This window comes from Pseudophryne corroboree, chromosome 6 (assembly GCF_028390025.1).
Source record: "Pseudophryne corroboree isolate aPseCor3 chromosome 6, aPseCor3.hap2, whole genome shotgun sequence".
In the NCBI taxonomy this organism is placed as follows: Eukaryota; Metazoa; Chordata; class Amphibia; order Anura; family Myobatrachidae; genus Pseudophryne; species Pseudophryne corroboree.
In genome coordinates, this window is record NC_086449.1 from 164,918,431 (window position 1) to 164,946,022 (window position 27,592).

Sequence of the window (27,592 nt, forward strand, 5' to 3'; positions counted from 1 at the left end):
ACCCCACACAGTCCTGTCCCCACACTCACTACAGATGCCACGCACACATACCTCCCAACATGACCCTCTCCAGGAGGGACAGAATGCTCTGTTCCTGGACTTTTCTCTTAATTTATGATTGCCTTCACCTGTGCTGAAACACCTTTCTTATCCATTAACCTGTTCAACACAGGTGCCAGCAATCTTAAATTAAGAGAAAAGTCCAGAAGCAGAGCATTGTGTCCCTCCTGGAGAGGGACACACACACACACACTTCCCTCCTCCCTTTCCAAGCAGCTCAGCTTCGGTGTCTGCCTTCCTTCACTTCCTGGATTGGTCACATGACCAATCCGAGCTGTCCATCAGAGCTCACACACGGCCCCACTGTGAGGCATGCCTAACATTCTCTGTTCTATGCGGTCTGATTGGCCGCTGTGTAGCCCCGCCCATCTGTACAGGCAGTGTCCGACAATGTGAGAGATGAGGCTGAGCTGCCTCTGCCTCATCTCTATCTCTCCCTGCAATTGAAGGAGCCCTGAAAGTCTGGTATGTTTTATCTATAAACATGATTGCATTAATACAAAGAAGATGATTGGGTTCATTGCCCATACCTCCCAACATGACCCTCTCCAGGAGGGACAAAATGCTCTGTTCCTGGACTTTTCTCTTAATTTATGATTGCCTTCACCTGTGCTGAAACACCTTTCTTATCCATTAACCTGTTCAACACAGGTGCCAGCAATCTTAAATTAAGAGAAAAGTCCAGAAGCAGAGCATTGTGTCCCTCCTGGAGAGGGACATGTTGGGCGGTATGCATTGCCTCACAGAACTAGGTTCATGAATTTGATTCTGACCGGGGTCCTGTCTAGTGATTGGATACACTCCTTGTGTTTGCTTGGTTTTTCCAGAAAAGTAACTCGAATGTATATGTGTGTCTGTGTAAAACGGACTGTAGATTGTAAGCTCCACCAGGGCAGGTACTGATGTGAATAACTACATATTCTCCATAAAGTGCTGTGTAGTATGTTGATGCTTTCTAAAAAGCATAATATTAAAAATAATAATAAAAATAATAATATTCACAAAATAACTAAAGATGCAGGATTAAAATTCGATGGAAAATAATTAAGATATACAATGTTTAATTATGGAAACTTTTTTCTGAATAACGTTGCATCTTTTTTTACTTTTTGAAATTAGCCAGTGATAATGCATTAGCTCATTAAGTTCTTATTGAGTCCACTGTGTACTTGTTAATAAGAGTGTCAGCTATCCATGATCTTAGTTTTAGAAATGAAATCAGTAAGTGTTGATATCATCATGCTGTGCTGATACTATCCATCACACAGAATTTATAATACAGGATATACTGCAGGCGGTCTGTTCTATATGCTTTTTTTTTTATCTGTAGCAAAAGCTACAGATGCAGGGCAAGAAATATAAAGGTGTTGTATCCCTGTGTAGAGACTTGTATGTAGAAAGATATTTCCATAGATTTACAACTAGGGTCTTGCCGATGTATGCATTATTTAAGCTTAATAAACTTGTAAAATATATCTAATGTTGTGTACAGGTGCAGCCAAAGAGGCGTAAGCACACCTGATGACGCAGTGACTTCCACTGGGATCCTTCTGCAGAAGGTGTGGAGAGGGGAGTGTGCTTTGCACCCAGAGCCAGATTAAGGGGGGGGGGGGGGGGTCCATGGTGGTAAGTACCCCGGGCCCCCCCTTTCCAAAAGGGCCCCCTGGCACACCACAGATCGGGTCTCGCTTCCAATCTGCAAGGCTGTGCTCCCGGCCCCACTACAGCGGCGGCCAGCTGAGTGTAGCAGAAACACAGACGGGTCAACTGAGCGACAGCTCAGCTGTCCAATCTATGAATGAAGCAGCCTGCCGCTCAGTCATTGGCTGGGGGCGCAGGCTGCACGGAAGGAGGGATCCCCAGCAGTGTGGATTGTGGAGCCAGCGCCCAGCGGAGCTTGTGGTTGTGTGCTGCCTCCCTCACTAATAATATTGCCAACAGCTGCACCTTTGGGATCAGCAAGCACTGTTTTTTTTATGTATATATATGTATATGTATGTATATATGTGCGTGTGTGTGTGTGTGTGTATGTATATATATATATATATATATATATCAATCATCTGCCTGCTCTTTATTAGGGGCCCCACTGTCTTATGTGCCCCGGGGCTCCCCATGGCCTTAATCCGTCTCTGTTTGCACCATCTCTGCCTCTGACTGCAGTAGGTGGGTTCCTCTGGTACTATGGGGTCTATTTACTAAGCCTTGGATGGAGATAAAGTGGATGGAAATAAAGTACCAGCCCATCAGCTCCTAACTACCATGTCACTGGCTGTGTTTGAAAAATGACAATTAGGACCTGACTGGCTGGTACTTTATCTCCATCCACACTATCTCCATCCAAGGTTTAGTAAATAGACCCCATTTATATCCTACAGTTTGAGGCGCATCACATACGTAACCACTGACCGAAGTGCGCTACTGTACATGTCCCCATGCATACGCGGGGTACACGGCTGAGTAAGGCGCCAGACGGAGGAGGGTGCCGGGTAGCAGGAGACAGACATCGCATCTGTTCCTGATTGGAACCGGTGCCTTCCTGACCCTCTCAGTGGTGGCGGCTGCTGTGACCCTAGTTAAGTAGCACTGCTGGTGCTGGGGGCATATGTGTATCTGGCGGTAGGAGCATAGGTGTATCTGGCGCTGGGGGCATATGTGTATCTGGGGCTGGGGACATATGTGCCAGATTAAGGTTCTCATGGACTATCTATCTATCTATCTATCTATCTGTATAACACAAGCAGGCCGGCACTCCACTCTCATGTAAACAAGACGACACACAAAAGTCTTGTTCCGTTCAACATTTCAGTACAATATATTTCAGCCTTTATTAAGAACATGTTCTTGATAAAGGTTGAAATAAAGCAAAAAAGTTTAACGGAACAAGACTTTTGTCTGTTATCTTGTTTACATGAGAGACCCGTGAGTGCTGCCTCAGGGCCGTCTTAACAGCAGTGTAGGCCCCTGGCACAGCAATGCACTGGGCCCCCTACCCATCCTCCAGCGGTAGGGGTGGGAGGTGCTATTAGCAGTAGCTTCGATGTCCCGCGGGCGGTAGGGGGTGTTCTATCTTCTGATCAGCATGTAGGACCTGGAGGGAGGGAGAACACTAAACTGTAGAAGAGGCATTGCAATGAATGAAGGGGCCCCGGTTCATGACTTCCAGCATGGTAGGGGGCATGTAATACGCAGGGGAGGGGTGGATAGGGGAGTGGGCTTAATATTCATAATTTTCCAGTGGAAGGGCAGCTTGATTGACTGCAGATATCTCCAGTTCCTGGAAATAGATTTCTTAACTTTGAATGTGATAAAAAAAACTAGAAAGTCCCACCTTTCAGGAGGTACTGGGGACTTGGGGATCAGATTTCAAGAGCCAGAGCAATCCACCGGCGAAAATATAAAACTACAAACCAGGTGTGTGGAGCTGGAGCAGGGACCAGCTGCTTGAAGGCTTATATCTCCAGTTCTAGGCATAGTAGAGACAAGCTGCCAGGATCCACTGAAAGGGGAGAGTCCCATTTTTTGGAGAATTCCCTCAGAAAAACTCTAAGTCAGACAGAACCAGAGATATCTGGCTGGGAAGAGCAAGTAACAGTCTTGGATGGGGACCACTGTTTCGAAGTCAGATATCTCCGGTTCCCCAGGGCCGATTTTCAAAAACCTGGTACCCCTGGAAAGAGGGGACCCTCAGCTATCAGCCTAGGGCCCTTAAACTCCTGGGGCCCTTGGGCAAGTGCCCATTGAGCCCATATGAAAAGACGGCCCTGTGCTGCCTTTGTTATTATTCTGTTGATGGGTTCCTTGGTGACACCTGGGAGGGAACCAAGGCAATTATTATGATTGGACTTATAATGGAGTGCCAGCCTGCTTGTGTGATAGATAGATAGATAGATAGATAGATAGATAGATAGATAGATAGATAGATAGATAGATAGATAGATAGCAGGAACGTGCAGTCAGTGGAGGCATCATAATGATTAAAATAATACAAAGAAGATTTTTATGACACGGATTTTGTGTAGAGATGAGCGCCGGAAATTTTTCGGGTTTTGTGTTTTGGTTTTGGGTTCGGTTCCGCGGCCGTGTTTTGGGTTCGACCGCGTTTTGGCAAAACCTCACCGAATTTTTTTTGTCGGATTCGGGTGTGTTTTGGATTCGGGTGTTTTTTTCCAAAAAACCTAAAAAACAGCTTAAATCATAGAATTTGGCGGTCATTTTGATCCCAAAGTATTATTAACCTCAAAAACCATAATTTCCACTCATTTTCAGTCTATTCTGAATACCTCACACCTCACAATATTATTTTTAGTCCTAAAATTTGCACCGAGGTCGCTGTGTGAGTAAGATAAGCGACCCTAGTGGCCGACACAAACATCGGGCCCATCTAGGAGTGGCACTGCAGTGTCACGCAGGATGGCCCTTCCAAAAAACCCTCCCCAAACAGCACATGACGCAAAGAAAAAAAGAGGCGCAATGAGGTAGCTGTGTGAGTAAGATTAGCGACCCTAGTGGCCGACACAAACACCGGGCCCATCTAGGAGTGGCACTGCAGTGTCACGCAGGATGTCCCTTCCAAAAAACCCTCCCCAAACAGCACATGACCCAAAGAAAAAAAGAGGCGCAATGAGGTAGCTGTGTGAGTAAGATAAGCGACCCTAGTGGCCGACACAAACACCGGGCCCATCTAGGAGTGTCACTGCAGTGTCACGCAGGATGTCCCTTCCAAAAAACCCTCCCCAAACAGCACATGACGCAAAGAAAAAAAGAGGCGCAATGAGGTAGCTGTGTGAGTAAGATAAGCGACCCTAGTGGCCGACACAAACACCGGGCCCATCTAGGAGTGGCACTGCAGTGTCACGCAGGATGTCCCTTCCAAAAAACCCTCCCCAAACAGCACATGACGCAAAGAAAAAGAAAAGAAAAAAGAGGTGCAAGATGGAATTGTCCTTGGGCCCTCCCACCCACCCTTATGTTGTATAAACAGGACATGCACACTTTAACCAACCCATCATTTCAGTGACAGGGTCTGCCACACGACTGTGACTGATATGACGGGTTGGTTTGGACCCCCACCAAAAAAGAAGCAATTAATCTCTCCTTGCACAAACTGGCTCTACAGAGGCAAGATGTCCACCTCATCATCATCCTCCGATATATCACCGTGTACATCCCCCTCCTCACAGATTATCAATTCGTCCCCACTGGAATCCACCATCTCAGCTCCCTGTGTACTTTGTGGAGGCAATTGCTGCTGGTCAATGTCTCCACGGAGGAATTGATTATAATTCATTTTAATGAACATCATCTTCTCCACATTTTCTGGATGTAACCTCGTACGCCGATTGCTGACAAGGTGAGCGGCGGCACTAAACACTCTTTCGGAGTACACACTTGTGGGAGGGCAACTTAGGTAGAATAAAGCCAGTTTGTGCAAGGGCCTCCAAATTGCCTCTTTTTCCTGCCAGTATAAGTACGGACTGTGTGACGTGCCTACTTGGATGCGGTCACTCATATAATCCTCCACCATTCTTTCAATGGGGAGAGAATCATATGCAGTGACAGTAGACGACATGTCCGTAATCGTTGTCAGGTCCTTCAGTCCGGACCAGATGTCAGCATCAGCAGTCGCTCCAGACTGCCCTGCATCACCGCCAGCGGGTGGGCTCGGAATTCTGAGCCTTTTCCTCGCACCCCCAGTTGCGGGAGAATGTGAAGGAGGAGATGTTGTTGACAGGTCGCGTTCCGCTTGACTTGACAATTTACTCACCAGCAGGTGTTTGAACCCCAGCAGACTTGTGTCTGCCGGAAAGAGAGATCCAAGGTAGGCTTTAAATCTAGGATCGAGCACGGTGGCCAAAATGTAGTGCTCTGATTTCAACAGATTGACCACCCGTGAATCCTTGCTAAGCGAATTAAGGGCTCCATCCACAAGTCCCACATGCCTAGCGGAATCGCTCCGTGTTAGCTCCTCCTTCAATGTCTCCAGCTTCTTCTGCAAAAGCCTGATGAGGGGAATGACCTGACTCAGGCTGGCAGTGTCTGAACTGACTTCACGTGTGGCAAGTTCAAAGGGCATCAGAACCTTGCACAACGTTGAAATCATTCTCCACTGCGCTTGAGACAGGTGTATCCCACCTCCTATATCGTGCTCAATTGTATAGGCTTGAATGGCCTTTTGCTGCTCCTCCAACCTCTGAAGCATATACAGGGTTGAATTCCACCTCGTTACCACTTCTTGCTTCAGATGATGGCAGGGCAGGTTCAGTAGTTTTTTGGTGGTGCTCCAGTTTTCTGTACGTGGTGCCTGTACGCCGAAAGTGTCCCGCAATTCTTCTGGCCACCGACAGCATCTCTTGCACGCCCCTGTCGTTTTTTAAAAAATTCTGCACCACCAAATTCAAGGTATGTGCAAAACATGGGACGTGCTGGAATTGGCCCAGATTTAATGCACACACAATATTGCTGGCGTTGTCCGATGCCACAAATCCACAGGAGAGTCCAATTGGGGTAAGCCATTCCGCGATGATCTTCCTCAGTTGCCGTAAGAGGTTTTCAGCTGTGTGCGTATTCTGGAAACCGGTGATACAAAGCGTAGCCTGCCTAGGAAAGAGTTGGCGTTTGCGAGATGCTGCTACTGGTGCCGCCGCTGCTGTTCTTGCGGCGGGAGTCCATACATCTACCCAGTGGGCTGTCACAGTCATATAGTCCTGACCCTGCCCTGCTCCACTTGTCCACATGTCCGTGGTTAAGTGGACATTGGGTACAACTGCATTTTTTAGGACACTGGTGAGTCTTTTTCTGACGTCCGTGTACATTCTCGGTATCGCCTGCCTAGAGAAGTGGAACCTAGATGGTATTTGGTAACGGGGGCACACTACCTCAAGAAATTGTCTAGTTCCCTGTGAACTAACGGCGGATACCGGACGCACGTCTAACACCAACATAGTTGTCAAGGCCTCAGTTATCCGCTTTGCAACAGGATGACTGCTGTGATATTTCATCTTCCTCGCAAAGGACTGTTGGACAGTCAATTGCTTGGTGGAAGTAGTAAAAGTGTGCTTACGACTTCCCTTCTGGGATGACCATCGACTCCCAGCAGCAACAACAGCAGCGCCAGCAGCAGTAGGCGTTACACGCAAGGATGCATCGGAGGAATCCCAGGCAGGAGAGGACTCGTCAGAATTGCCAGTGACATTGCCTGCAGGACTATTGGCATTCCTGGGGAAGGAGGAAATTGACACTGAGGGAGTTGGTGGGGTGGTTTGCGTGAGCTTGGTTACAAGAGGAAGGGATTTACTGGTCAGTGGACTGCTTCCGCTGTCACCCAAAGTTTTTGAACTTGTCACTGACTTATTATGAATGCGCTGCAGGTGACGTATAAGGGAGGATGTTCCGAGGTGGTTAACGTCCTTACCCCTACTTATTACAGCTTGACAAAGGGAACACACGGCTTGACACCTGTTGTCCGCATTTCTGGTGAAATACTTCCACACCGAAGAGCTGATTTTTTTGGTATTTTCACCAGGCATGTCAACGGCCATATTCCTACCACGGACAACAGGTGTCTCCCCGGGTGCCTGACTTAAACAAACCACCTCACCATCAGAATCCTCCTGGTCAATTTCCTCCCCAGCGCCAGCAACACCCATATCCTCCTCATCCTGGTGTACTTCAACACTGACATCTTCAATCTGACTATCAGGAACTGGACTGCGGGTGCTCCTTCCATCACTTGCAGGGGGCGTGCAAATGGTGGAAGGCGCATGCTCTTCACGTCCAGTGTTGGGAAGGTCAGGCATCGCAACCGACACAATTGGAGTCGGACTCTCCTTGTGGATTTGGGATTTCGAAGAACGCACAGTTCTTTGCGGTGCTACTGCTTTTGCCAGCTTTAGTCTTTTCATTTTTCTAGCGAGAGGCTGAGTGCTTCCATCCTCATGTGAAGCTGAACCACTAGCCATGAACATAGGCCAGGGCCTCAGCCGTTCCTTGCCACTCCGTGTGGTAAATGGCATATTGGCAAGTTTACGCTTCTCCTCCGACAATTTTATTTTAGGTTTTGGAGTCCTTTTTTTACTGATATTTGGTGTTTTGGATTTGACATGCTCTGTACTATGACATTGGGCATCGGCCTTGGCAGACGACGTTGCTGGCATTTCATCGTCTCGGCCATGACTAGTGGCAGCAGCTTCAGCACGAGGTGGAAGTGGATCTTGATCTTTCCCTAATTTTGGAACCTCAACATTTTTGTTCTCCATATTTTAATAGGCACAACTAAAAGGCACCTCAGGTAAACAATGGAGATGGATGGATTGGATACTAGTATACAATTATGGACGGGCTGCCGAGTGCCGACACAGAGGTAGCCACAGCCGTGAACTACCGCACTGTACTGTGTCTGCTGCTAATATATAGACTGGTTGATAAAGAGATAGTATACTCGTAACTAGTATGTATGTATAAAGAAAGAAAAAAAAAAACCACGGTTAGGTGGTATATACAATTATGGACGGGCTGCCGAGTGCCGACACAGAGGTAGCCACAGCCGTGAACTACCGCACTGTACTGTGTCTGCTGCTAATATATAGACTGGTTGATAAAGAGATAGTATACTCGTAACTAGTATGTATGTATAAAGAAAGAAAAAAAAACCACGGTTAGGTGGTATATACAATTATGGACGGGCTGCCGAGTGCCGACACAGAGGTAGCCACAGCCGTGAACTACCGCACTGTACTGTGTCTGCTGCTAATATAGACTGGTTGATAAAGAGATAGTATACTCGTAACTAGTATGTATGTATAAAGAAAGAAAAAAAAAACCACGGTTAGGTGGTATATACAATTATGGACGGGCTGCCGAGTGCCGACACAGAGGTAGCCACAGCCGTGAACTACCGCACTGTACTGTGTCTGCTGCTAATATAGACTGGTTGATAAAGAGATAGTATACTCGTAACTAGTATGACTATAAAGAAAGAAAAAAAAAACACGGTTAGGTGGTATATACAATTATGGACGGGCTGCCGAGTGCCGACACAGAGGTAGCCACAGCCGTGAACTACCGCACTGTACTGTGTCTGCTGCTAATATATAGACTGGTTGATAAAGAGATAGTATACTCGTAACTAATATGTATGTATAAAGAAAGAAAAAAAAACCACGGTTAGGTGGTATATACAATTATGGACGGGCTGCCGAGTGCCGACACAGAGGTAGCCACAGCCGTGAACTACCGCACTGTACTGTGTCTGCTGCTAATATAGACTGGTTGATAAAGAGATAGTATACTCGTAACTAGTATGACTATAAAGAAAGAAAAAAAAACCACGGTTAGGTGGTATATACAATTATGGACGGGCTGCCGAGTGCCGACACAGAGGTAGCCACAGCCGTGAACTACCGCACTGTACTGTGTCTGCTGCTAATATATAGACTGGTTGATAAAGAGATAGTATACTCGTAACTAGTATGTATGTATAAAGAAAGAAAAAAAAACCACGGTTAGGTGGTATATACAATTATGGACGGGCTGCCGAGTGCCGACACAGAGGTAGCCACAGCCGTGAACTACCGCACTGTACTGTGTCTGCTGCTAATATAGACTGGTTGATAAAGAGATAGTATACTCGTAACTAGTATGTATGTATAAAGAAAGAAAAAAAAACCACGGTTAGGTGGTATATACAATTATGGACGGGCTGCCGAGTGCCGACACAGAGGTAGACACAGCCGTGAACTACCGCACTGTACTGTGTCTGCTGCTAATATATAGACTGGTTGATAAAGAGATAGTATACTCGTAACTAGTATGTATGTATAAAGAAAGAAAAAAAAACCACGGTTAGGTGGTATATACAATTATGGACGGGCTGCCGAGTGCCGACACAGAGGTAGCCACAGCCGTGAACTACCGCACTGTACTGTGTCTGCTGCTAATATATAGACTGGTTGATAAAGAGATAGTATACTTGTAACTAGTATGTATGTATAAAGAAAGAAAAAAAAACCACGGTTAGGTGGTATATACAATTATGGACGGGCTGCCGAGTGCCGACACAGAGGTAGCCACAGCCGTGAACTACCGCACTGTACTGTGTCTGCTGCTAATATAGACTGGTTGATAAAGAGATAGTATACTCGTAACTAGTATGTATGTATAAAGAAAGAAAAAAAAACCACGGTTAGGTGGTATATACAATTATGGACGGGCTGCCGAGTGCCGACACAGAGGTAGCCACAGCCGTGAACTACCGCACTGTACTGTGTCTGCTGCTAATATAGACTGGTTGATAAAGAGATAGTATACTCGTAACTAGTATGACTATAAAGAAAGAAAAAAAAACCACGGTTAGGTGGTATATACAATTATGGACGGGCTGCCGAGTGCCGACACAGAGGTAGCCACAGCCGTGAACTACCGCACTGTACTGTGTCTGCTGCTAATATAGACTGGTTGATAAAGAGATAGTATACTACTAATATTATATATACTGGTGGTCAGGTCACTGGTCACTAGTCACACTGGCAGTGGCACTCCTGCAGCAAAAGTGTGCACTGTTTAATTTTAATATAATATTATGTACTCCTGGCTCCTGCTATAACCTATAACTGGCACTGCAGTAGTGCTCCCCAGTCTCCCCCACAATTATAAGCTGTGTGAGCTGAGCACAGTCAGATATATATATACATTGATGCAGCACACTGGGCTGAGCAGTGCACACAGATATGGTATGTGACTGAGTCACTGTGTGTATCGTTTTTTTCAGGCAGAGAACGGATATATTAAATAAAACAAACAACTGCACTGTCTGGTGGTCACTGTGGTCGTCAGTCACTAAACTCTGCACTCTCTTCTACAGTATCACAGCCTCAGGTCAATCTCTCTCTCTCTCTCTCAACCCTAATCTAAATGGAGAGGACGCCAGCCACGTCCTCTCCCTATCAATCTCAATGCACGTGTGAAAATGGCGGCGACGCGCGGCTCCTTATATAGAATCCGAGTCTCGCGAGAATCCGACAGCGTCATGATGACGTTCGGGCGCGCTCGGGTTAACCGAGCAAGGCGGGAGGATCCGAGTCTGCTCGGACCCGTGAAAAAAACATGAAGTTCGTGCGGGTTCGGATTCAGAGAAACCGAACCCGCTCATCTCTAATTTTGTGTCATAAGTATATGCTTTAACCTTTGTATTATTTTAAGCATTTTTATCTTTGTAAAAATCTGTGTTGAGGGTGTTTCGGAGGCACCGCTCTCGGTGCCTCCCGCTGACAATGTAAAAGGGCTGGAAGTGGGGGGCAGGGCAAAGCGTCGGGAAGTTAAATCCCATTTAATAAAAAGCCCTGTAAGCGGCACTAGTGAAAATGCCTCTTTGACAGGGGCGTGCTTTCAACCCATATGAAAGCACGCCCCTGTCACTGTGGAGGAAGTGATTGGGCAGTGGTGGATTCACGGGTGTGTCATCTAGGATTTTTAAAAATTACTTAATATTAGCTATTTGCGGCCGTCCCCGCTCACTCACCTTGGTAGAGGGGAGCGGTGCCGGCCAAGGAAACGTTGGGTGAGAAAGTTCCCTGAGCGCGGCGCAGCCAGAGAGCTCCCAGGTCTGTACTTTGCACTCACATCTCCTTCACCCCCCTGCGATTCCGCGCCACCAGTAACTGCTGAGCTGCAATCAGAGAGTCCAGTCTTGCCAGAGGGGTAGAGGGGCCACGATCCCCTGCTCCTCCCCTCTTCTCTCACTCTTTCTCCAACCCTGGATTACTGTTCAGGCTGCTCTTGTCACCGGCGATCCCTGCAGTTCTAGGCCCAGGTCCAGGTAAGTAAATACCAATATAATTGTCATTTACTGTCTGTTCCCATCACTCTTTCCTTCTCTCTTTTGCACTCTCACCCGCTGCTACTGCTGTTACCCTCTCCCTGGCATCACCCTCCCTGTCACCCTCTCCCTGGCATCACCCACTGCTGTCACCCTCTCCCTGGCATCACCCTCCCCATCACCATCTCCTTGGCGTCACCCACTGCTGTCACCCTCTCCCTGGCGTCACCCTCCCTGTCATCTTCTCCCTGGCGTCACCCACTGCTGTCATCCTATCCCTTGCGTCACCCTCCTCGCCACCTTCTCCATAGTGTCACCCACTGCTGTCACCCTGTCCCTGGCATCACCCTCCTTGTCACCTTCTCCCTGTCGTCACCCTCCCCGTCAGTCTGTCCCTGGCATCACCCACTGCTGTCACCCTCTCCCTGGCGTCATCCTCCCCGTCACCTTTTCCCTGGCATCACCCACTGCTGTCACCCTCTCCCTGGCATCACCCTCTCCGTCACCTTCTCCCTGGCGTCACTCTCCCTGTCACCCTCTCCCTGGCATCACACACTGCTGTCACCCTCTCCCTGGCATCACCCTCCCCGTCACCCTCTCCTTGGCTTCATCCTCCCAGTAACCTTCTCCCTGGCATCACCCTCCCCGTAACCTTCTCCCTGGCATCACCAACTGCTGTCACCCTCTCCCTGGCGTTACACTCTTCCTGACAGCCTCTCCCTGGTGTCACGCTCTTCCTGTCACTATCTCCCTGGCGTCACCCACTCCCTGTCACCCACTGCTGTAACCCTCTCTCTGGCGTCACCATCTCCCTGTCACCCACTGTTGGCTATTTTATTCTCCAGGACTTCCATTAACTTAATAGCGCCACACCCACTGTGCAATTAAGTTAATGGAAGCCCTGGACAACACTAATTTTCATTTTTTATTTCTATAAAAATGTACAATGTATTAGGAGCCTGCTCATCACAAGTATGGTGTGCAGGCAGGCAGCGGGCATTGGCGGCAGTGGCGGCATCGGACTAAAATGCGAAGTAGTGGCGGAGGACTGGGTCAGTTGATGGTGGGCGAGTTTGTAAGCCATTGGTGGTGGCAGCGGGTATCGGCTCAGGGGCAGTAGCGGGCATTGGCTCAGTGGTGGTAGGCAGACATTATGACTGCAGTGCCTCACCAGCCAGATAGATAGAAAGATAGATAGATAGATAACATCCAATTTAACAAATGTGTTCACGCAGACCCGAAGTCGAGTGTATCCTGACTCCAGGTCAGCATGAACACATTTGTTTAATCATCCAGGGTGCCACCAAATGCCTGTTATATGTGTACGTCCACACTACTTTGGAGATACAATAGGAGGGCATGCTGATCCTTTTTCAAAGGAGTGCCAGCCAGAATAAACATAGATAGATAGATAGATAGATAGATAGATAGATAGATAGATAGATAGATAGATAGATAGATAGATAGATAGATAATGAGTCCTACGAATGCCGTTATATTTTATTGGCTATAATATAAAAAATATATAGAGCATGTAATTTATGATTTAATACATACCTACAGTGTATGCTCTATATATTTTTAATACTTTAGCCAAAAATATATAGCGGCACTCGTAGTACTTAGATCTGATATTGTTTTTATACAAATTGTGCAGATATTGAGTGTATAAACTCTTCTTAATCTTATATGTTTAAATTTGTGATATTAAAACAATATCTTTTACTAATTGACCTTAGGCCACTTGTTTGGGTGATTTCTTGGTGAGGGGTTGTCTACTTTCAGGTCCCCAGGAAGCAATACTCTCCAATATATAGGGGATATCCACCTGGGTCTCCTTGGAAGATTTCTCGTAATTATGTTTAAACATAGCGCACTTGGGAATTGTGTTCTAATATGTGTATATATACCCTTTGAAGAAGTCTCATCAGACGAAACGCGTTGGGTGACCTTTACCTACCTCACTCTAAGATAAGGAAAACTTTTATTTGTTCTTACATTCATTTGGTGCTTTTAGTTCAGCTGTGTATATATTATTGTCCCATTTTTTATGTGTCTCCGTTATGTTTTGATTTTATGGTAATAAATAGTTGTTTTAATTTTTACTTGCAATTTTTACCTTATTTATTGACACCGTGGTCGCTACTTATCCCTCATCCCCTCCTTTCTCATATATATATATATATATATATATATATATATATATATATATATATACTCAGAATACTCCGGCACTTAAGTGGCATACCGTATTACTTGCTTTGGTGCCCTCCTCCAGGCTATGGCATCAGCCCCCTTGTATAGCAATAGGGAACAGGCGGCACTCAAAGGCTTTGAACTGTGGAAAACAACGTGGTGTTTATTTCTTTAAATGTTTCGGGGATGTACTCCCCTTCATCAGGACCTATATATATTCATATGTATCTAACTCACAGTACAGCAGCACTCTGGGCCATAATTTCACTTCCACACTGGCATACATTATATAGTGTGGAGGTGAAATTATTGGCAGGAGTGCTGCTGTACTGTGAGTTACTGTATGTGCTGTAGTTTACATGGCTGCTATGCAAGGACTCAGTTGAATTGCATTAATAGAGGGCGAACCGGACACAACGTATAATTATATATATACACACACACACACACACACACACATACATACATACATACATACATACACATATATATATATCACACACATATACATACACACACATATACAAGTACATATATATACACACACACACACATATACACACACACACACACACACACACACACACACACACACACACATATATTAGTTAGTCCATCAATCATAGTTATTGTGTATGCAGTACAGTAGTATGCAGGATTGACACCTCATCTCAGGAGAATAATTCAGCCTGCAAAGTTCCGGCCTTCACAGACCTGCTTCCTGACTGCTGCCGAGCTTGCCAGTGCTTCCTTCAGGGCGCACCGCGGTCACTCGTTCTAATGTCACACGGCGCATCCTCTAATCGTATGCAGCGCAGGGCGGGCTATTAAAGCCTTCCACTGCGCCGCAATGTTTATCAAGTTTATGCTGTCAGCGGGTGTTTAGTCAGCCGGCGCCACAGGAGGGTGGTCAGAGACGTCTTCCAGGAGGTGGGGAGACTTCGGACGGACACTTCCAGGCTGCTGTAGCAGGAAAACATTTTTTCCTGTCTGCAGCAGCAGCACAGCTTATACTGTGGGCCTATTTTGATGGGGGGCCTGGCGCTGCAGCTCCATCCGCCCCATTGTTAATCCGACCCTGTGTACATGATGCTGGGGGCATACGTGTATCTGGCGCTGGGGGCATATGTGTATCTGGCGCTGGGGGCATATGTGTATCTGGCGCTGGGGGCATATGCATATCTGGCACTGGGAGGGGCATATGTGTATCTTGCACTGGGGGCATATGTGTTTCTGGCACTGGGGGCATATGTATATCTGTCACTGCTGGGGGCATATGTATATCTGGCACTGCAGATTGGGGTAAACTTGTCTGGGCCACCCTTTTCTTGTGAGAACACACCCCTTTTTGTGGAACGCGCCAACCCAAAGGGCGCCAACATTTTTATTTGCTTACTAAAAAAAATATTCTCAGGCCGGCCCTGTGCATGTCTTTTCTCCTCCATCCTCCATTGCAGAGGACGCACCCCTGAGCATCTCGTACGAGGAGACTGTTACATAGTGAGTGTGCGATTATATGCTACATCACCACCTGCATTAACCCCATATAATCCTGGCTGGATCAGCAAGACACACTGCGTACCTGGTGTCATATCTGTTGTATGCAGGGCTGCCACAACGTTTTTAGGTTAGTGTGGCTAAAGTATAAGGGCTAAACTCATAAATCACTGAATATTACTCCTCAAGGGCAGCTGGACATCCACGCCACACTACCTACAGTACTGTATCTGATGATAGCTATCTATATATACAGTACATACTGTACATACACACACACACACACACACACACACACACACACACACACACACACACACACACACACACACATGCCCAAATGTATGTTAAATATGTATGATAAATAGTGTATTAACCCATTTATTATTTATTGAGTTTTAGACACGATAAATAGGATTTCTTATTGCTGCTATACAGGGTTTTTGCAAGCAAGGGGGAAGAGAGGAGGAACATATGAAGTGGGAGGTGAGAAAGGTGCGTGGTTGGTGCCACAGTAACTAGTCACACACTGTGGGGGCTGGAGCTGGGTGCAGGTGTGGGGGAGGAGGTGGAGCAGCTGGAAATGGGATTATCTCAGTACTGACACTGACCCAGTACACTGGCACCTGTGTTACCCTGCACCTGTTTTCTACTAGTTAATAAACCACTTAATCTAGATAAGTTATCTACCATGTGGAATGACCTCGATCACACACCACTGACACCTATTAGCATAATAGGTTCTGCCAATAGTAGACACAGGACCAAGCAATGTCACACCTCCACATCTATCCACGGCCTCCTTGTCGGCTTTGTATGGAGACATTTAGCCACTGGCCAAATGCTTTGTAGTACAACAATGAAAAGATTGCACCTCATTGCACCAGAAGTAGGGAGGAGCTCCTATAGCCTTTGTTAGTTACAATAATCACCTGTTTTACAATAAACTATTTCTCTTGAGCCTTTATCATTTAAGTCATTCTTAAAAAGCATGAAATATTTCTCTTGGGTTGCAAATTTGGAGCATCACTGCTTCATATTAGAAGGAATTAATGTAATTAGGTCCCAAGGTTCAATTCAATAAGCTACCAGGTTCCATAGTAGCCACATGTGTTGTTTATGGGGCTAATTCAGACCTGATTGCTGCTGTGTGTGTTCGCACAGCAGCGATCAGGTCTGAAGTGCGCATGCGCCGCAGTGTGCCAGCGCATGCCAGAAAGCCGACGGCTGTCGTAGCCCAGCGATCGCCTCTGCCTGATTGACAGGCAGAGGCGGGAGGGGGCGGGCCGGCGGCATTTAGCCGCCGTTTAGGGGGCGCAGTCTGGGCAACGCAGGTGTGCCTGGACCGTTGGGGGGGGTCAGGCTGCGGCGGCTGCTTGGCGTCACACGCAGCTGCTGCGACCAGGCTGCGCTGGCTAGGAGCTGCTCTTGAAGTACAAAAGCATCGCCGCTGTGCAATGCTTTTGTACTTGTGCGATGGCGCAGGGACTGAAATGCGGGGCGGGCTAGTCCTGTGCTGGGCGTCCCCCCGCATGTAGGTGTGCCTGATCGTAGCTGTGCTAAATTTTGCACAGCTACGATCAACTCTGAATCACGCCCTATGTTTCACAGAAGTACAAGCAATGAAGCAAAATGAGCAAAGTTTTGGCTATCTGCTGTTTTGAACATTGTGTATAACATACTTACATACTGACTTTGGAGGGTGATCTCTGGGAGGTCGGGGAAGAAAGACATCCAGGTGGGAGGAGTGAAGGCATGACACAGCACATTATGTCATCATGGCCATGTGCACCACAACATTTTACTGTGATTCCTGGCATTGTCACGGAGGGCGGGGCCGTGATGACAAACCTCAGTGCTAATTTAATCACCTTTCCAAAATGATGAATTTATTTGATCAAATGCTTTGAGTAGACATAAGTTGCACTGTACATATGCCCAATGGTCACATAACAGAGGTCACAGTGAGGATTTATTTCCATAAGGGACTGTTTGTGGGTGGGGGAGTGGTGACTCAATTGCAGGTATGTTGCTACCATTCCCAAGACATGTCATACCTTGTGACTGCGATTCCGTATGCAGTTACAATGGCTCTGGCATCTTACTACCGGCGGTCATGCTGTGCGATGACAGGGTTGCCCATGAGGTCTATGTTTGACAAATGTGCATCCGATGGTGACTCTTTGTCTACAAGTGGTAGTTTGGAAATGTTGAGATATTACAACAGAGACTATTATCATTGTTGATTCATTATACTGGAGGGACAGCGAGTGTAGCTGTTTATGTGTTAATGTGCTAACAGTTTGTGTACTTGTTTGTTATAGGAATCTTCCAGAAGGAGAGAGAAGAAGCATGCAGTAATGGCTGTCCATATATACCTGTCTTGATCAGCATGTTAGTTTGTTTTATGGTCTATTTAGTTTCATTATAAATAGGTATTTATCACAAGAGCTTTCCAGTGTATGCCTATTGATTAAGTAGGTAACAGTGGAGATCCTGTCTGCGAAGAAACACTTCAGTGGGTGTCTGAATACAAAATCCTGATGGCTGCAACATTCAAGTATTTTCACAATTTGCTGACAAATTCACAGCTGCGGTGATATCAGTTTTCCATGATTAAATAACCAGGTTATCTTATTTATTAAAAAAAAAATGCTTTTTTTGTAGTCTTAACAGTACAAACACATTTTGTTCTGGAAACAGAAAGTTCTACCATGGTTGCCATACTTGGCAACTCCATAAATGTCTGGGATACTCTCTGAAATAGTGGGCAATTTCCCTGACTCCCTGGAGACCCCAGCAATCCCCCTGAGGTAGGGATGGCCATTGGCCATCAATGCCTAGCAACAATTGATGCTTAAACGTCAATGGCCAAAGGTTTTGCCATCGATGGCTGAGTTACAATGGTTGTCGGCCCTGGATCTCAAAGAGCCCCTTGATGGTTCTCAGTCAATGGTCTCATACCAGCAAGTTTAACCACCAATTAAACCACTGAAAGTGACTATCAATGGTTAACCTATTAGAAGATGCCTTCACGTTGGTAGGTGCATAGCAGATGTGAGAAAGGAGGTTAGTCCTAATAATGTTATTCTTTCAATTAACAACTAATTGTTTACACAATAAATTGTTTGAAGTATTAAAAAATAAAGTTTACTTCATAATTCAAGAAAAAGTATTACAGCAAATACAGCCATTACATAGTAAATGTGTTTACATTGAGCTTTCAGTCCAAAAAGCTTGCCAAAGCTTGTGCGCAGTGGATTTTTTGTTTTCCTGCAGTTCAGTTGCTCATTATTATTCATTATTATGCATCATGTGGTGATCCAAATTCCAAGAACAAGACAATCTCTTAAAGCAAAAGGTCTGTAATATCATTGGTGAAATAGAGTCTGTGGCAACAGAAATTCACCCATGATGCCTTGCTTATTATCATAAAATAATAATGGGCAAAAATTTTATAGATTAGGAAATTTTGGATGATTGATTCACACATCTGTATAGGGTTTAATAGAGATCTAAAAGATCAGCTCCCTCTACAGGTTATACTGGATATATTTATGAATTTCATGTATGGTTCGCCATAAAATAGAGAGTCCTTGTGCGAAAACCATGTGACCGCATACTCTAATTAATTCTAAACTTTAAATCTCAAGTATGTTATATAATATACTCCATATTATTAATATCACTTGAGTTAATTGTGACCAAAAATCTAATAAGTATATTGTTTCTGTATTTCATCTTCTAATTATATATTGTTATGGTGGAGCTTACAATGCGGTTCATGTACCAGAAGTCGCGTGACGGCACCTGCCCCCCCACCGTCTTGAAAGGACCCATTTTCAGTACAAGCACGCATGGTGTGGTTCACGGACCGGAAGTCACGTGACTGCGTCTGCATCCTATCACTTGGTAAACATGTTTGCAGAATTTAAAAAGCCCTTATGTGGCCAATTAGGTCTGCTTATATAACAGTCTTTTATGATCAAAATCAATTTTTATTACTCGGGGGTACAAATAAATATGAAATGCGATCCACGGACTGGTAGTCCACAGACTGGTAGATTGCGTCTCCACTGCATTTCCCGGAAGGGGCTGAACACTAATGGTGGGAGCATATGGTGTGGTTCACGGACCGAAGTCACAAGACCGCACCTGTATTCCAGCACCTGGAAGTAATGTCGGTAATTTAAAACCTTCTCATTTTTCCCTCAGTTGTCGAGGTCTATCTGTTAAATGAAACACAATTTTATTCAGTGAGTCTGCCTCTGAGTCTGCATAAGAGTTTCTGTGTGTGTTTATTTGTACATTTTATTTATTTAGAACGTTAATTAGAGGAACTGGTGATACAGACGCTGTCTAATTGAAACCCATTGAGGGTATAAATATACTGGGAAGCACATAGCATATCACCTTTGAAAAAGCTGCAGTGACAAGCAGCGAAACGTGTCAGTAGACACCTCTTGTCACCTCTACATGATTGGACATCATTTTTTCTGTGCTCTGGCCATAACTGGACTTTTTCAACCCACTTCACAAGGCATCATCTTTTGGGACAGATCCGCTTTTCAACATTATAACACAAACACACAGAAACAGAAGCTGTTATCTGGGTGCACTGAGAACCTCACAATTAATATTTAAAATATAACTTTTATTAGCATTATTTTAAATGCAACAATTTTTATTCAGCCAGTATGAAATATTAAAATTGATAGTGTGAATAGAAAGGTAAAGAAAGTGTATTAAAATTGTATGAAATCTTTTAATCGGAGATTAAGTTTTAGTCTGAAGATAATTCTTCCAATAAAGGCATTATAGCCCCTGCTGAAATGTCTGAAATTGTATTTGTATTATCCTACTAATATCTCAGTTAAATTCTGTTCTATCACCCCAGGAGATTGTAGCTCTCATAAAATGGAGTTTAGGTGTTACATACCGATACAATTTATATAATTTTCCTGTTATAATTATCAATATCACATTACAATAAATGTTATTTATTTCTAATACATTAGTATCCTTGTAGTATTGTAACTTCTGTTACTATTTTCTTGATATAATAAACAACGTCCTTATTGTCTGTGTTATTTTCTTTATTTAGATATTCTAGTGGTCAGATGGTGTGCTTAAATCTTAAGTGCATGGATCATTAGATTATGAAGGGTACAGAAAAACTTGTGGAGTAATAAGTCAATCTTAATTATTGTCTGTTTCCCTGTGCACAGTGGCGTAACTAGAAATTTTTCTCCCCCAAACCAAAAAATTCTTTGGCGCCCCCCCCCCCCCCCCCCTGCCGCATAATTGGGAGCAAGAAAGGGATAAATATGCGCGCGCCTTCGGCGCACGCTTCAAAAAAGGGGCGTGGTTTTGTTGGAATGGGCGTGGTTTCTCATAAAGGGGCGTGGTATTGCAGGAAAAGACTACCTTATACCCCAGTTTTGCAACCTGCACGCCCAGACGTTAGCCACCACAGGAAAGAAAAATAATCCTGATTCATGCCCCTTACATTATTTGTCATTTTTCCTCCTTATAGTAATGCCCAGTATACATTGTGCCACATACTGCAATGGCCCTTAGACATTATTCCACACACAATAATGCACATGACACATTATGCCACACACCATAATGCCCCCGACACATTATGCCACACACCGTAATGCCTGTGACACATTATGCCACACACCGTAATGCCTGTGACACATTATGCCACACACCGTAATGCCCCCGACACATTATGACAGGAATCGCAATGCCCGTTATACATTATGCTATACACTGCAATGCCCCTGATACATTATAGCACATACAATGCCTGTGACACATTATGACACACACCGCAATGACCTTGAGACATTATACCACAATGCCCGTGATATAGTATACCATACACCGTAATGCCTGTGACACATACCGCAATGCCCTGCCCGTTATACCCTATGCCACACACCGCAATGCCCGTTATGTATTATGCCACACTGCAATGACCCTGAGACATTATACCACATACCACAATGCCCGTGATATAGTATACCACACACCGTAATGCCTGACACATTATGACACACACCGCAATGTCCGTGATACATTATGCCACACACTGCAATGACCCTGAGACATTATACCACATATCACAATGCCCGCGATATAGTATACCATACACCGTAATGCCTGTGACACATTATGACACACACCGCAATGTCCGTGATACATTATGCCACACACCGTAATGCCCATTACACATTAAGTCCTACAGTAAGGCTTCTAATTACTTTTCAATTACCTTCTCGTTGTCAGGGGTTTCATGCACTGGGTGTCATGCTCGTTGCCAGGTGTTTCATGCACTGGGTGTCATGCTCGTTGTCAGGTGTTTCATGCACTGGGTGTCATGCTCGTTGCTAGGAGGTAGTCCTTGTTGCTAGGGCTGTGCTCCCAGTGCCACATATGACCCCAGTGCCAGATATTCCCCCACGGTGCCAGGTACTCACATGCCCCCGGTGCAAAATATAGCCCCCCCCATGTGCCAGGTACACATATACCCCCCCCAGTGCCACATATGCCCCCAGTGCCAGATATTCCCCCCCAGTGCCACATATGCCCCCAGTGCCAGATATTCCCCCCGTGCCAGATATGCCGCCAGTGCCATATATTCCCCCCCAGTGCCACATATGCCCCCAGTGCCAGATATTCCCCCAGTGCCAGATATCCCCCCTAGTGCCAGACATCCCCCCCCAGTGCCATATATGCCCCAGTGCCAGACATCCCCCCCCCAGTGCCAGACATCCCCCCCCCAGTGCCATATATGCCCCAGTGCCAGACATCCCCCCCAGTGCCATATATGCCCCAGTGCCAGACACCCCCCCCCCCAGTGCCAGATATCCCCCCCAGTGCCAGACATCCCCTCCCCCCCGGTGCCAGATATCCCCCCCCCCCCAGTGCCATATATGCCCCAGTGCCAGATATCCCCCCTAGTGCCAGACATCTCCCCCCCAGTGCCATATATGCCCCAGTGCCAGACATCCCCCCCCCAGTGCCAGATATCCCCCCCAGTGCCAGACATCCCCCCCCCCAGTGCCATATATGCCCCAGTGCCAGACATCCCCCCCCCAGTGCCAGATATCCCCCCCAGTGCCAGACATCCCCCCCCCCCCAGTGCCATATATGCCCCAGTGCCAGATATCCCCCCTAGTGCCAGACATCTCCCCCCCAGTGCCATATATGCCCCAGTGCCAGACATCCCCCCCCCAGTGCCAGATATTCCTCCCAGTGCCGCCGTCGCCGCTTATTGGAGGGACACGGAGGGCACAGATCGCCTCTCCTGTGTCCCTCCTGCTGCATCATCTCCGGCGGCCGCGGGTCTAATAGGGGGAAGTGCCGTCCGTGAGCCAATTAGAGCTCACGGACGGCACTTCCCCCTATTAGACCCGCGGCCGCCGGAGATGATGCAGGAGGGACACAGGAGAGGCACACGCTGTGCCGTCCGTGTCCCTCCAACAAGCGGCGGCGGGAAGGAGAAAGCAGTCTGACATGCGGGCGCTCGTCCGCATGTCAGTCTGCTGTAATCAGTGGCGCCCCCGCAGCCCCTCGCCCCCAAGCCACCGCGAGGACTGCGGGGGCAGTAGTTACGCCACTGCCTGTGCAAGTGCCCAGCGGGTCCGCCTGTTGCACTGATATCAATGAATGATCTGGCTTTTCACATAAGCTTTCTGGATTCCCTATATCATATTCAATATGATGTTAATATATTAGGTGTTTATTATTCACTCCCCTTTGATGCAATATAAAATTATACGGCCCTAGTGTATGGTCTGCCCAGAAGATCCGTTAATACGATAATCTTTTCCTGGGTACACAGTGTGTTCAATATCTATGTCACCTTAATATATTATATATTGTTGTTTCAATGAGTGACTTATTATTGTATCATTTGCATCAATGCTATATCAGGTACTCATAATAAGCCTTGTACTGCAGCCTAGCTGCTTGCTCCCACTCCTTATACACTCGTATTCCCAACTTTAACTGTTTATATTATTGTATTGTTAGTTATAAACTTTCAGTGGGTATACTGAACAGATTTCATTTGGGGCGCTAGTAATTAGCTCAGTCAGCAGACTCGTCACTGCACAGATCTTATTACCAGGTACACAGTGCTTTCGGTATTGATATCACTTCAGTGAGTTATATTGTTTAATTTAGACACACATATAACATGGTTATGCACCTTCCATAAATCATATTCCAGACACTAATGATAAGTGTTGTAGCATCTATGCTGCAGACATCTAATGGCCGCTAGCCGCCGCTTGCCTCCGTGTATGCATGCCAGACCACGTGTGGCCACTCCGAGGCAAAGAGCCGTGTGCGGCTAGTTCTTACTTCGGCACTCTCACCGCCTTAGCCCACACAATGCAGCTCTGTCATACGGTAGTGCCCAGAATCATCAACATGTACACATTATAACAACAACAATTGGACATTTAACATAACAGCGGTTATACTATCACAACAGCCTCTGTGAACGCCTACGTACGTTTCACAAGAGGCTGTTTCGTCAGGGCATCAATCCGAATGTCTCCATTGTTGGGTTAATAAACCCCTCCCTTCAATCTGATTGGTCATCTATTCTTTCCATTTTAAATAATCCCTATTCTGTTCTAAGGATTATTAAAATTATATATTTGACTTTTTATCATTCAAGGACTGGATAGTTTCTCAAACTTATATCTGATCGAACATTATAATAACATCAGCAAACATTTATTCCAAATTTAAGGCATCTGTACATGGATATATTATTTTATGATGTAAACTGCATATAAGGTTCCGTTATTTAACGGTTGTTATCTCTATTTAATCCTATATTTATTAACAATTAATTTACAGTAAAAATTTTGAATTGTATATAAATTATCAGAAGTTGTTTTTCATAGTGAGTAATCTATTATTAATTCTATTATTTTTTTATATTGTGAGAATTGTGTAATAGAATATTTAATAAATATGTATATAATATAGTGTATATTCTTGGTGTCCTTATTAACATCTAGTGCAGTGATTTTCAACCTTTTTTTACTCACGGCACACCGAACAATATTTTTAAATTGCCAAGGCACACCATAAGTTCCCCACAGAAAAAAACAAAACACACATTGGCCCTCACAGTAAAAAAAAAATCCACACATACATTGGACTACACAGAAAAAACAATTACATTGCTCCCCACATAAATCCTATTGCTTCCCACATGAATTATTCACATTGTTCCTCCCATAAATCCTTATTCTCCCCACATAAATCCTATTGTTCACCACAGGAGAAATAAAATAACAAATATCAGCCCCTACCAGTCAGCTGTCCTCCCCCTGTCCCTGGTGGGGGTTGTTCATAGTGGAGTGCTGTGAATACTGAGCAGCAGGCAGTCGAGCAGGTGTGGATGTGGGTGGGCAAGGAAAGCTGTGTATGCAGGTGGGAACTGGAAGATGTGTATGCAGGCGGGTGGGCTGGCCGGGTGGTGAGATGCGGCGGCCGTGACCTATGATATCACACCGCCGCGTCTTCAAGGCATACAGTAGGTCACGGCCAGAGCATGACTAATCCTCTAAGAAGAGCCCGGGCCAACAGTTCACTCTGTAGCTGCAGGAAGCTGCTCTGGCTCCAAGGCACACCTTGCAACTGGTCGCGGCAAACTAGTGTGCCACGGCACACTGGTTGAAAAAGCCTGATCTAGTGTGTTATTATAAATTATTAGTGTTGTGAATGTGTTATTTATCTTTTTTTAGTGATCTAGTAGTGATAATATGTCCTCATAGTTATTCCTTTTATATTAAAGGTGTAAACAACAGTGTTCATATTTTGACTAAAATACCCATATATTAATAATCATGGTATAATATATTGTGACTAATTATGCAAAACTAATTATCAACCTAAAACCTCTACAACACACACTTAGTGTATAATTAGTGTATATTTTATTTTTGATTGCATTTCCTTTTTTACATATCATCTTGATATCAGTACCTGAAGAACCATAATAATACTAATAATGATAATAGTAAATATATATATATTTTTGTGCCTCTTATTGATATGAAAATTTATTTTTCATATATATTTGTTACACCACATTATCATCTCTATTACCTCTATTATGACTGTTCTTTTACTAAAATTGAAATTATATAAATTATGAATTGTAAATCATTTATAATTTTTACCTCATACTTGATGGTCCTTATCTTAGAATATGGAAACCATAAATTTATGTATTGATCACTCAGTGTATATCTCAGCTGACCTTTTTCTGAGTAAAGTTTAATCTAATTTGTATGATCATTTTCAGAGGATCTCTAATTGGCCCATATTTTATTTTTCCTTTATACTTATTAGTATGTTGACAACCTTTTCCATTAATCTGACAATTTATTGTCCCGATATGACTACATTTATGAATAAATAGATAAGAGGTGTGTTATGAATCTACATATTTTCTTGATAGATGGCCAGAGGGGGACAGACAAATTGATATGTCCCACTAATCTCTTATTTTGGCTACCCTTCCCATCCTTCTATTCAGGGTAAGTATCTGGTAAGTATTGTCGAAGTCGAAAAATATTGCAATACACACACCACATGCAAACACCACACAGATGGCATCCATGCATGTACTTAGTCTGGCGTCCGTGCGCATACTCGCAAATTGCATACAATCGCCTCCCACGGGAGTGCGCGTTCGGGCGTGGTATGAGTAATTACAGAAAGATTCTTACTTGCAATGGAAATGATTACAGAACACATGCCACAGTGCCCAGCCTGTGTGGAGTCACTGTTCACACACACACTAATCTAACCAAACATGCACATCCTTCCAACACAATGTCTTGTTCACTCCATTGTTTGAACAGACACCCTGGTCTGTGAAGAAAGACAAACATAAACCGAACAAGTCATCGTTTGGTGGGGGCCAGAACAATGGGAGACAAATATCCCAATAGATACACCCAAGCCTGCGGTTGCAAATTATTAACTACAGGCAGCCTGCAGTCTAGAAAACCTTTGAAAGATAGATATAATAGCAGGGAAACACACACACACATATATATATATATATATATATATATATATATATATATGTGTATCTTGAGAATGGTTGGTCATTTCATGTGTAGGATCATGTTGCCTGGAGATAACATAACAAAGTAACCTAATGAACATGGAAATATCTGTCACACATTACATATTTCCCAAACTTAGTACACACATTACACATAGTCTCCCCTTTCCCCTCATGCAACTTTTACTTATTTACAAGGCACAACAAGGGAATTATACACCTTTACAGTATGCGAGGGGACAGTAACTTATCAGAGCATCATGCATGGTATCTACGTGTTCGGATAATTATGAGTAATAATCCGGTGTTGGTTTGGAGAAGACCGCATGTCGTTGCGAATAGTTATTCGCAAAGGCAGATTAAAGGTATATTTGTGTTTATTATGTACTTGGTATGCAGTGGGAATCCAGAGCTGACCAGCTGTACACACCCCTGGATCAAGGCATCGCCCATCTCTTCAAACCGACCAATGACCTCTCCTGTACTGTAAACGACCATCCCTCCAACCAATCGGTGGAGAGCATACAACCCCATTGTATTGTATTTTGGGCAAGGGTATATAAACCTTGCACCTGGGCCGGTCACGCTCTCTCTCTGCTTTTTAAAGACTCATAGGTCGTCTCACCAGACGACTGGGGACCGGATCCGGGTGGCGCAAGTGACAAAGCGTACGTATCATTGGGTGTGACTCTCTCTCTGTGATTGAATTGTATTGTGTTGTACTATTTATATTGTAACTTATTGTAACCCCCTTTTTCAAATATATTATTACTTGTTGCTGCTTTGGATCACAACTTACAATCAAATACTGGTGTCGCATTCAGTTTCTGTTGAGCGTTTGTATAGTGTAATTGCTACACCTAGAGCTGCCTCGTGCTCTCAGCATGTCGGTCTGTGTGTATGCA

General features: G+C 45.0%; 1 protein-coding gene and 1 long non-coding RNA gene across 2 annotated transcripts in view; one reads left to right on the forward strand and one right to left on the reverse strand.

Annotated features, from left to right (window-relative positions):
• LOC134936813 (pyroglutamylated RF-amide peptide receptor-like) overlaps positions 1-27,592 on the reverse strand; it is a 304,639-nt gene that overhangs the window by 162,790 nt on the left and 114,257 nt on the right. The gene's annotated exons all lie outside the window — the stretch shown is intronic.
• On the forward strand, positions 361-18,018 carry LOC134935096 (uncharacterized). The gene is made up of 2 exons (XR_010179899.1): positions 361-525; positions 17,893-18,018. It is a non-coding gene; the product is annotated as an uncharacterized LOC134935096 (long non-coding RNA).